Source organism: Phyllostomus hastatus, unplaced genomic scaffold (assembly GCF_019186645.2).
Source record: "Phyllostomus hastatus isolate PE091 unplaced genomic scaffold, TTU_PhHast_1.1 phas_scaffold_443, whole genome shotgun sequence".
NCBI lineage: Eukaryota > Metazoa > Chordata > Mammalia > Chiroptera > Phyllostomidae > Phyllostomus > Phyllostomus hastatus.
The window spans coordinates 57,651-67,929 of record NW_025334031.1 but is presented as its reverse complement, the minus strand read 5'-3'; the positions used below and the strand labels follow the sequence as shown (position 1 = coordinate 67,929).

At 50.7% G+C, this 10,279-nt stretch overlaps 1 pseudogene; it reads right to left on the bottom strand.

The window, feature by feature from the left end:
* Positions 1–1,779: 1,779 nt before the first annotated feature.
* LOC123807362 lies at positions 1,780–9,660 on the bottom strand (annotated as a pseudogene).
* Positions 9,661–10,279: the final 619 nt, after the last annotated feature.

The following is a 10,279-nucleotide window of genomic DNA, read 5'->3' as shown; positions in this document are numbered from 1 at the left end:
ATCTTGTCATGAAACTGGAGGGTTTGTTTAATCAGTTACTTCTGCACTAATTACAATCTTGGGGAGAGTAAGGTTCCATAGTTTTCTTAGGGCTATTGACTTGTGATTTAATGGTAATGATTCATTCACTTCACCTGCAAACATAGGGATTCTCCCCAGAATGTGTCCTCTGGTGTGTGATGAGAGCTGACTTCTGTGTAAAGCCTCGCCCACACTCCCTGCAAACATAGGGCTTCTCCCCGGAGTGTGTCCTTTGGTGTGTGATGAGATGTGACTTCTGTGTAAAGCCTCGCCCACACTCCTTGCAAACATAGGGCTTCTCCCCTGAGTGTGTCCTCTGGTGTGTGATGAGATATGACTTCCGTGTAAAGCCTTGCCCACACTCCCTACAGACATAGGGCTTTTCCCCAGAGTGTGTCCTCTGGTGTGTGATGAGACTTGACTTCTGTGTAAAGCCTCGCCCACAGTCCCTGCAAACATAGGGCTTCTCCCCAGAGTGTGTCCTCTGGTGTGTGATGAGAACTGACTTCCGTGTAAAGCCTTGCCCGCACTCCCTGCAAACAAAGGGCTTCTCCCCAGAGTGTGTCCTCTGGTGTCTGATGAGAACTGACTTTTCTGTGAAGCCTCGCCCACAATCCCTGCAAACATAGGGCTTCTCTCCTGAGTGTGTCCTCTGGTGTGTGATGACAATTGACTTCCGTGTAAAGCCTTGCCCACACTCCCTGCAAACATAGGGCTTCTCCCCTGAGTGTGACCTCTGGTGTCTGATGAGACCTGACTTCCAGGTAAAACCCCGCCCACACTCCCTGCAAACATAGGGCTTCTCCCCAGAGTGTGTCCTCTGGTGTGTGATAAGACCTGACTTCCAGATAAAGCGTCGCCCACACTCCCTGCAAACATAGGGCTTCTCTCCAGAGTGTGTCCCCTGGTGTGTGATTAGAACTGACTTCCGTGTAAAGCCTCGCCCACACTCCCTGCAAACATAGGGCTTCTCCCCTGAGTGTGTCCTCTGGTGTGTGATGAGAACTGACTTGCAAGTAAAGCTTCGCCCACACTTCCTGCAAACATAGGGCTTCTCCCCTGAGTGTATCCTCTGGTGTGTGATGAGAGCTGACTTGCATGTAAAGCCTCGCCCACACTCCCTACAAACATAGGGCTTCTCCCCTGAGTGTGTCCTCTGGTGTGTGATTAGAACTGACTTCTGTGTAAAGCCTCGCCCACATTCCCTGCAAACATAGGGCTTCTCCCCTGAGTGTGTCCTCTGGTGTGTGATGAGAACTGATTTTTCTGTAAAGCCTCGCCCACACTCCCTGCAAACATAGGGCTTCTCCCCAGAGTGTATCCTCTGGTGTGTGATGAGACCTGATTTCTGTGTAAAGCCTCGCCCACACTCCCTGCAAACATAGGGCCTCTCCCCTGAGTGTGTCCTCTGGTGTGTGATGAGAGCTGACTTGCATGTAAAACCTCGCCCACAGTCCCTGCAAACATAGGGCTTCTCCCCAGAGTGTGTCCTCTGGTGTGTGATGAGCTGTGACCCATCATTGAAGCCTTGCCAACACCCTCTGTGCTGGATTGTTTCAATTTTTGACATTCCTATTTTCACAAATAACTTGCCTGTGCCCTCTGGACTCTGTTTCTGGCCTCTGCGGGGCTCTTCCTCCATCATCTTCTCATGCTCACTAGAGCTCTTCATTTGTTCTTTGGCAGGTTGGAAAAAAGGTCTTAAGATTCTCCTCTGACTGATCCTTTTATGCAAAGGTTTGGACCTTTCTTTGACCTCTTGACCTTCAGCTTTATCATTCCAGCTGTGTGTATGAGTATGTTGCTGCTGCTCATTCTGATCCTCTGGACAGGGCTCCTCTGCTTGGAGGTGTTTTCTTGCAGATGTTCCCGGGAGACTCTGAGGGGGATGACTGAGTTTCACATGTCGGCTGAGGAACTTCTGAGTGGAGAAGGCCAGAGAGCAGGAGGGACATGGGTGCACCTCCGGCTTTGGTTCCGCTGAAAGAGAAAGGTTTGGTCAGGACAGGTGTTGGTGAGAATGCCTGGGCTGCACAACTTGTCTCCTGGTAAGACCTGCCCCATGAATCCTTCTTATTGTGGTGACAACGCAAGCTCCGTCTCCCATAAAGTGTGCACTCCCAGTCTTTCTTTCTATTTTTATGCAGTGCACCTTCTTCAGAAATCCAGAAAGCTCACATCAAGGATCTTTGCTAATATTCCTCAGACTAGGGACTTTCGAGTAACATCAGAGGCCATTTCACTCCCTGAACTGCAGTGACCTTTTCCAACTACAGGTATCCTGAGAAAAACTAGAAATTGCTTTTCTTTCAGTTTTTCAGAACTATAAAATAAAATGTCTTTCCTGCCCTTGCTTGCGTGCCTCAGTGGATTGAGTGCCTGCCTGTGGAGCAAGGACTCACAGGTTAGATTCCCAGTCAGGGCACCTGCCTGGGTTGTGGGTCAGGTCCACAGTAGGGGGTGTGTGAGAGGCAACCACACATTGATGTTTCCCTGCCATTCTTCCTCTTCCTCTCTAAAAGTAAATAAATGAAATCTTAAAAAAAAATTCCTCAAGCCTCACACCAAATATTTATGCTTCATCTCATTCAGTGTTAGTCCACTTCAAATATCCTAAGAAGTCCTGTTTCAAAATATTTCTCCAACCACATGTCTTACACGCCTGACTCCTGCTGCTCTCTGGCCAATCCACCATGTGCTCCCACTTGGAGATGAAGTGATCTCTGAGGAGATTCCCTACTGGAGTTTATTTTCTAAAAATTAACAAAGCATGATCAGAACAGAGAACACACCACTCTACGCTGAGGACTGCACACTTGCACTCAGGAAAGTCCCCAGTGTCTCAGCTCGGATCATTGGCACTGCATTTCCAGGCTTAAGCATCTACCTGATCTCCCTTCTTACCCTCTGTGCTGAGACGAGACCTGAGTGACCCTCAGCCAATTCAACGCCCCACCTCTTTTCTTCCCTACACTAGCTGCTCCCTCTGCCTGGGATCCTCTGCCCGCAGGTATTTTTGTAAATGTTATCTCCTGAGGGAGCCCTTCCCGGGTCGTGTGCCACACTGCACCGCCCCTCACACTGATTGATCCCTAGGCACTTGTCTTGGATTAGTTTTCTCCAAAGCACTAACCGCTGGGTAGTGTTATGCACAGGCAAGCATGTGAGCCTGCGTTTCCCTCCTTTATTGGTCAGCTCCTCAAGAGCAGTGATTCTCATCCTCATGTTAACCTGTATTTCCAGGTCCCAGGATCCTCTGTCCCACAGAGTAGGATCTCACCTGACAATTCACTGAAATGATGAATGTGCCCTGCCTGAATGGTGTGGCTCGGTGGGTTGGGTGTTGTCTCACAAACTGAAAGGTTACAAGTTCAAATCCCAGTCAGGAAACACGCCAGGGTTGTGGGCCAGTTGGGGTGTGCCATAGACAACCGATTAATGTTTCCCTTGCATTGATTTTTCTTTCTCCCTCCTTTCCACTCTCTGTAAAGGTAAATAAATTCTTGGTTAAAAATGTTTGATTTATGTATTTATTTATTTTCAGAAAAGAGGGAAGGGAGGGAGGGAGAGGGAGAGAAACATCAACGTGTGGTTGCCTCTCACATGCACTGTACTGGGGACCTGGTTCAAAACCCAGGCATGTGTCCCAACTGGGAATCAAACCGGCAGCCCTTTGGTTCACAGGCCAGTGCTCAATCCTCTGAGCCATACCAGCCAGGGCAAAATCTTTAAAAAATAATGAATGCCTATAAACAAAAACGTTTTATTCAGAAGTACGGAGGAAAATGAACAACAACAACAAACAGCTATAAAAGTTTCAGAAAAACTGCCTTGGTGAGAGAACTGGTAAGGGATTGAAAACTTCTTTTTTGCCTTTCAGTATTTCAGCACTATGTGTGGTTGTGTATTTTGCTCATGAAATATTTTTAAAATATAAAATATAAAAATTTTGCCTAAGAGTCAAAGGCACATGATTGCATTGTGAACTTCTGCAGCATGTGATTTGAAACTTTACTGACTTTAGAGTGGATTTTACTCTTCTTAGGAGTTGGATCATGAATATTTCTATGGAGAATTCTCTCTTTTCTTTCTGTTTTGAAGAACAGTGGTGCCCACCTCTCCCGGACTGCGAGCTCTCTCTTCCACTTGCTGCCCCCACTTGCTGCCCAGCTCCTGGCCATACTCGTCCCCCGAACCAGACCAGCAGCTCACAGCCCGGCCTGATGACCCGGCAGGTTCGGTAGAAAATCTGCCCGTGGTATTGAAAGGCCACCAGGTTCTGCTCTTCATCATCCCGGGCACAGTTCACATACCTGGGATTGAGGAGAGGAAGGGAAAGAAAACCACAGTGATGAGTTCCCACTACCTGTTACATCCATGTCCAGCTCCTCACTGATTCTTAAGGCCCTCAGGCTCTGGTGTTGCCCACTGCCCCTAATGCTCCTGGGAACCTCTGTTCACTGTCTGAGCTTCTGTCATCATGTCATGTGAATTCCTACCTCCAAGTGCTGCTTGCAGTGCTCATCCTGCCTAACACCATTTTCTAAAACCCAGTTCTAGACTTAACCTCCACCCTGACTAGCCATAATATCCAGTGATCTCTGGCTTCTCCAAGCTCTAAATCAAGTTGTCTCACACCACAGAACCTGGTGCTTGATCTAGGGCTCTGCTTCTAAATTAGCTCACTAATTATCCAGTTCTCAGCCCACATCTATTTTCTTGAGAGGCCTTTCTGCAACCCCCCTACACTTTATTTAGAGTACCATTCACTTGGCTGCCCAAGGTGACCATAGAAAATTGGAGGTCTTTTTGTCCTAGTTAAAATAAAACAGAACAATAGTAGTTGATTCATATTCTGTTATTCCTGATAAAAGAGAGCCCCTCTCAGGAAAGGGGCCCATGACTGTTCCTCTGCAGGCCTCAGAGCCCAGCTCTAGTTAGAAGTGAGGCTGGGATGGTTTGCTGCCCTCACAGGTTTAGGCCATCCTTGGTTTGTGCTATCTTGACACTGTGCAGTTCTTGGAAATTAGTGAAATGTTTCTAAAAGCAATTGTTTTATGTCTGTCTGCAAGAAGTCCTTCATAAGGACATGGGTTGTGTCATCTGTGTAAGTAATGTATTCCTTCACCTAAACTGGAATATAGTCAGTGCTTAATTAATGCTCATTTGATAAGTTAAAGTGTAATCCAGTGTCCCTGGTGAATCTAGGCTCTTCAAGGTCCTTTCCAGTGGCCAGATTGTGTCTAGCAGAGAACTTCATCTTTTGAAGACATATGCTATACTTTTTCCTTAAAGCCCCCTGAAATGAAAGAACACTGTGTGGAGAAAAAGAGGAAAAAAGGATGAAGGGAGACCACTGACGGAGGCATGATGAGAGGGAAAGATATATGGGTTTGTGGGGGATGAGAGTCCCCTCTGGCACCCAGAGACCTGCTGACCTCACCTCATCCAGTTGGCCCAGGACCTGTCCTTTCCATCCACATACTCATAGCAGTTTCTCCCTTTGGTGATCTGTGTTTCAGAAAAGAAGTTAAAGACCTTTTATTTTTTTGGTGGGGAGGTAATAGTCAGAAGAATTATTTTACTCCACTGTCATCAAAGCTCTTCCAGCTTGCATGGGGATTCAACTGCCAGTTGTCGCCACATGATATTTTTCTTACTCATCATCTACGCATCTGAGTCTACCCATCCAATCAGAGTGGGAGCCCCACAAGGGAGGAGCCAGTCCTTTGTGTCTGTACCACTTTGCTCCCACTTACCTTCTGATCCTTAAACAGGAGCTCTGTGTTCATGGGAAGTCCAGTCAGTATACAGAGCTAACCACATTGTCCCCTCCATGTCTAGCATGTAGGAGGTGAGGTCCCTCCAAGCCTCAGAAGAAATGTGGGAAGGCAGGACAGTGGAAGAGGTAAACAGTTCTCACCAGCCAGGAGTATCTGCTCTTGGCTGCCTCTTCATCTTCTGTGATGTGTCCTTCATAAGGGCCAAAGTGCAGACCCACTGGCAAGTCAGCTGCCTCATTCCACACTCCAAGCCCAGCCTCAGGGATGCCGGATGGCCCGATTCTCAACCCAGGGGGCAGGGTGAGGGCTGAGTGGTGGGGATGCCCCTTGTGCACTGCAGTGTCCTTTACAAATGTAGGGGGCCCATGCACAGCACAGCTGTCGATGAAGAAGTTCTGACACTTCTCACAATCTGGAGGTGAGAGGAACAGGGGTTAGGGAAGGGTTAGCACATGTTCCTGGACACAAAGAGCTTCAGAGGGAGTCCTGCAGTCACATCATTGAGACTCAATCCTGTACTCCAGGTCACTAGAGGAAGGGAATGATTTGGGGACCAAAGGACTAGATGAAATTATTGTATCATAACATGCTTCTCAGTGAGGGTCACTTACAAAGGTAGTCATCATCCTGGGGCTCGTTGACCTCTTGGTACACACAGTCCTTTCTTTCTTGTGTGCTGTACATCTTCACGTCAATCTCCTTTTTTGAGTTCTAAGTTGGAGAAGGGCAGGTAAGCGAGGTTGGTGGGGTCTGGAGTGTTAGTTCCCATTTTGTCAGATAACACACAATCTCCTCCCATCAAATGATTACCTGTCCTTTTGCATACTCTGGTATTTTACTCCATTAACTGTTGGTCCAGAAGACTAAGACTCTAACTACAGATGACTGATTCAATTTTAGTTTCTAGATTTTCACATTACCAGCCAATATTTCCCATTTTACTTGCCAATCTTTAATCAATGATAAAATATTTATGGAGTGCACATTATGTGTTAGGCATTGAGTAAAGGCCTGAGCATACAACACCAATAAAGTGTGGTTGCTGTTATCACAGATGGATTTATTGGACAACTTGTATGTGTCACCTGTTTTAAATTCAGTTTAATGTTTTCAAACAATATATGAGTGATGTTTCCTTATCTTCACTTTACACATTAGCATTCGGGAACTCAGAGAATTTATGGGGTTTTCCCAAAGGTCCAGTGCTAACTTCAGTCTCAGCTTAGCTCAGCTTAGGTCCAGACCCATCCAAAGTCCTCCTCACATACCTAGGTCATACTTATCAGCCCTTCCATTGGACTTAGAGGAACTAAAGTTTCCAAATTATTTTCTCTTACCCAATTTTTGTCCAGTTTGCTTTCCAAAGGCACATGCTTCTCCAGGAGGGGACACTGGTTTCTGGGCATGCTCTGAGTCACTTGCAGTCATCAAATTTGCTGTTCCTGACAATTCCTTCAAACTATATTCATTGCTTAATGGCACCCTGGATGTTGCCTTCAATATAAGAGTGACATATTAAAAGATAACATGTATTTAATTTTTAGGGCTTATTATATATCTTACATGCATGTCTTTAATACTTCAACCCTTGGAAATACCTAGGGAGTATGAATATTAGAGGGGATAGGTCCAATGTGGGTAATGAATCCAAGATTAGAACCCATGCTTATGGCCCTTTTCTTTCCACTGTCTCTATAATATTTAGAGTGAGGGATATGGGGAAGAGAATAAAGAAATAGATGGCAGAAACATATCTAGATAATAAATAAAATGGTGATAACGTTTGCAATACCTTGGAGAGAATATTTGTACTTAGATTAGCTGGTTCCCACCAATTCTGTTTGAATAAGGCTGTGCCAGTAGCTAGTTGTCCTTAGTGTCTTGATATATAACATGTCAATTTTTAATGCTATAGTGAACATGCAATTAAATAATGTTCAACAGTGTTCTGTGAATTATGTAATACAGCATGAATGTTCTGCTATCAATTTACCACTCAGCTCTTTCCATATTCCATCAACACTCTGTTGACCCCAGCAACAGAATCCCAGTCAAGTTAGAGATCACATCTTGACCTCAGCTGTGTGTCAACCCCAGACCCATGAAAGTGGACGGACCCCACCCACCGAACACTCACGATACTGGACAGATACTGGACAGAACGGCACCACGACCGACATCAGGAAATCATACGGTGATCAACCCCTCCCGACCCTGGCCCTCCCCCACTCCCGTCATCACCAGGGTTAACACTGTCCCCCCCGTCTGTCTCCATGCGGGCCACCGCGCGGCCAGGTGTGGGGACCCTCCTCACCGGCCAGACCCGCCTCCCTCCCTTGCGATGACGACCCTTCTGAATTAGTTACTTCTCGCTCACTTTATGTTCTTACACATTCACTGCTTACTAATGCGTCTGTAAATACATGTGATTACGTCGCCCACGTGAAAGTTGACGGGAACAGCCCCTCACTGTGCGACACACTGTTGTGCCTCTTGCTCGTTCGCTGCACCAGCAAACCTGTTCCCTGGTGACGTCCTGAGATGCCGCCCGACCCAAACCAGGTCCGAGTCGGGAGGGCAGCGCTGGCTCCTCCCGCCGCTCACCTTGCTGCCTCGGAGCCCGTTCTTCATCCGAGTCCTCACGGTCCTCCTCCTGGAGCTCGGTGGCCCGCCTGCCTGCGGCGGTGACCCAGGAAAGCCGGTCGCGGGGCCCTGAGACCTGGGAAGAGACGAAACCTCTGTCCTGAAGCAGAGAGCGTGGGGGAGGAACACGCCCAGGAAGCCCGTGGGGCTGGCTCTGATGGGACGGGAGAGTCTGCAGCGAGTTGCAGTGAGCCCCGCACCCTCGTCAGCGCCGGCCCCGCTCTGACTGAAGGAGCAAACTCCCCCCGATCGGTGTCCGGGCGAGAGGGAGCTGCGGGCGGACGGAGCCCCCTGAGCTGGAGCCAGCCCAGCGCCTGTCGGGTTCACTAGGCTCTCCTGGCCCAGCGCCTGCGCACGCGCTACCTGGGCTGCAGGGCCCGTCCGAGTTCCTCTTCACGTTCCAGTGCCGGCCTTTCTCCCCGAGGGCAGGGCGCCCGGCGAGGGGGACGGAGGGGCTGGACCGGCCGGGGCGAGCCGCCTGCGGGGGCGCCCTTGTTCCCGCCCCTCCCCCCGCGCGCCGCCTCAGCGTGGGCTCCCGAGGCCGCGGCCCGGGGGTCTGAGGGGCCCGTCAGCCGGGCGGGCCTGTGGCGGCGCAGGAAACGCGCTTCTCCCGGGGAAGGGCCCGCAGGCGCCCCCGGGGTCCGGAGAAGCCCGCGCGAGGCGCAGGCGCAGTGTCCGGCACTCCGCCGTCTCTTGGGCTGAGAGGCTCGGGGTCCCTCAGGACACGATCTGCGTCTTCCGGGCGGAGGACACTCAGCGTCCCGGGGGAGGGTCAGACCGCCGCGGCTGAGGGGGGTTGGGGCGTCTCCCGAGGGGCTTCCGGGTCCCCTCCACTGAGTCGGTTTCCAGGACGACGGCATTCGGGGTCTCTGCGTTTGGGGAGGTTTGGTCTTCCCGGGCGGGCGGGCTGCAGGAAGGGCGCCCCGAGCTGAGGGGAACTGGGGTTCCAGGCTGTTTGGGGGTCTGAGCGTTGGGGGTCAGGAGACGTGGGGTCCTCCGGGTTAGCGGACGCGCGCCCCTCGGTGCTGAAGGGGTTCGGGCCCCTCGGGATGAGGGCATCTGGGGTCTCTCTGGCTGGACTCGGAAGGTCTCAGGCTGAGGGTTCCCCAGGGCAGGGATCCCCGCTTACCGGTCCGTCTCCCAGGTCCTCTGTCGCGCTGCCCACCTCGGCGGAGGGTCCTCCCTCTCCCGGCTCCAGAGCTCCCCGCCCTCGGGAGGAGGCTCCACCCTGGGCAGCCGCGTGGGCACAACCCGCCAATCAGAGCTGGGATCCCTGGGCCCTGCCCGCCAATGGGCGGTCAGAAGAAGCTGAAAGGCCGGGGCAGAGTCCCCTGGGCTCAGGATAGGCGAAGGGAAGACCCGCCCCGCCCCGCCCCGCGGGGATTGGCTACCCTGGGTCTCCCGAGCGCCAGTCACGCAGTCTGCAGCTCGGTGGCTCGTTTTCCCGCAGCTGGTGGAGGGGTGCGCCCCGCAGGAGCTGGGAGTCCCGAGCCGGGCCGGACCTTAGGGTGGACGTGGCCCTCCTGCCGCCGGGCAAGTGTCTTTGTTCCTCCAGACTGTGGTCGGGATCCCCAACTTACATGTAGCCCCGTCCGTGCCCCCCACCCCCACCTTTTCAAACGCACTTTCAGCTAGAGCTGCGGAAGCAGTGAGGACGGGGTCAAGACTGCATTGCGTTCCGTGGAAACTTAAGTCAGTGAATTTTGAGCAAGCAATTCGCAGACACAAAATAAGTCCTAGACGGCTCCAATATTTAAACACAACAAATAGAATAATAAGTGTACTGGAAAACACACTGGGAGAATTTCATGTCTCAAGGAAGTGGTGTTACG